The 1,718-nt window shown below is 37.7% G+C and overlaps 1 non-coding gene across 1 annotated transcript; it reads right to left on the minus strand.

The window, feature by feature from the left end:
- Positions 1 to 411: 411 nt before the first annotated feature.
- Positions 412 to 514, minus strand: LOC140509344 (U6 spliceosomal RNA). The gene has a single exon (XR_011968673.1). It is a non-coding gene; the product is annotated as a U6 spliceosomal RNA (small nuclear RNA).
- Positions 515 to 1,718: the final 1,204 nt, after the last annotated feature.

The following is a 1,718-nucleotide window of genomic DNA, read 5'->3' on the forward strand; positions in this document are numbered from 1 at the left end:
CTTTTTAGCTTACTGTGAGTTGATGTTACCCTGGAGTGGTGGTGGCGGCAGCAGCAGCAGCAGCAGTAGGAGGAGAAGGAGTTTGTAAGCTCCTTGAGGGGACTGTCTTTTGCCTGTTTTTGTATCCCTGGCACTTAGCATAGTGCCTGGCACATAACAGGCACTTCACAAATATTTATTTGAATTAAATAGTAGTAATAAATCACCAATCCTGTGCTGTGTATCATCTTTGATTTTAGGTCCTAAGTCAGCCTTAAGCTTAGAGTCTGAGCTCTGCAATCCATCATCGACCCCACATTGAAAGCCTTTCAAACTTTTCAGAACTTGTACCCTGATGGCATAGCCTTGAAAGGAGCACAGGTCACTTCCGCTTCATTATGAAGCATTGGAGGAGGACTTTGGTGAAGGAGAGATATGGAGGAATGCTTCCTGAATGTGTGTGTCTTTCTTGAGCAGAGGGCATGCTTATCTTCTCATTATCCTTCCAATCTGACCACAGTTCAATTGGTTGGAATCATTCTAATAAATTTTTTTCTTCATCTCACTGAAAAGACTATTACATTGAGTAATTGTTTAGCAAAGGGTATTGTTGATGGAGTCAGAGAGGCATAGGTTGGTGTTCTCATCCTGTCATTGAGTAACTCTGTAACTCTGGGCAACCTGCTTACCTTCCCTGAACCTCAGTTTCCTTATCTGTAAAGGGGGGATGGTAACTATGCTTGCATTGTTCTATAGGGTTATTGAGAGGACTGAATTATGGAAAGGACAGAATGAGAAAACATGCCAGAGCCCTTTTTAGACTACAAAACTACAAAGCACAAATTGGTATCATTATGACCACCACAGAGGATCATAGGATTTGGAACTTAAAGGGACCATAAAAATCATTTATTTTAACACTCTCGGTTTACAGATGAGGAAATTGAAATCCAAGGAAATGAACTGATCTGCCCAAGACTGAAGAGGTATATAGGATTACAGATTTAGAGTTTGTAGGGACATTGAGGATCGTATAATTTAAGCCACTCTTTTTGCAGATGAGAAAACTGAGACCCATAGAGGAGACCTAATCTATCCAAAGACACACAGACAGTAAGGATCAAAGTCTGGATTTGAATCTAAATTTTCGCAGTCTAAATCCAGAGTTCTATCCAGTATACCACACAAGTAGTAAATTAAATTAAATGAATAATATTCCTCAGAACAAAGACTCGTCACTTGAACCCTAATTTGAGTTGAAATGATGTTGAGGGGGTGAAAAAATAAAAATGGAAAAGGAAACGGGACTGGATTTTCCTTTCTCTCATAGCATTATAATAATCCCAAACTTATTATCTATTCATCCAAAACAAGTAATATCATACTGGAGGCATTCATCTTCCAAATTCATGCACAGTTTCCAAAATCAGTCTTTTAATGATTCATGTGAATGTTCATGTAAACATAAAAATATTTCACTTTTCCAAATTAGAGATAAAATAATTTCATAAATATGAATTCTCTTAGTTTCACAATGCCTCATGTATATAGGGAAACTGAGGCAGAGGTAAATGAAACAATTTTCCCCAATTCATGTAGAAAGTCTGTCATAGAAACCAGGAAGGGAATTAAACAAATGCCTAAGGTAGTTGGATGTTAGTGCCAGTTTTTTCCGTGTACAGCAAAGTGATTTAAAGAAAACCAAACAAAACATTTTATAAGAAAGGTGTATTCTTTCC

The sequence above is a fragment of the Notamacropus eugenii genome, chromosome 5 (assembly GCF_028372415.1).
Source record: "Notamacropus eugenii isolate mMacEug1 chromosome 5, mMacEug1.pri_v2, whole genome shotgun sequence".
In the NCBI taxonomy this organism is placed as follows: domain Eukaryota; kingdom Metazoa; phylum Chordata; class Mammalia; order Diprotodontia; family Macropodidae; genus Notamacropus; species Notamacropus eugenii.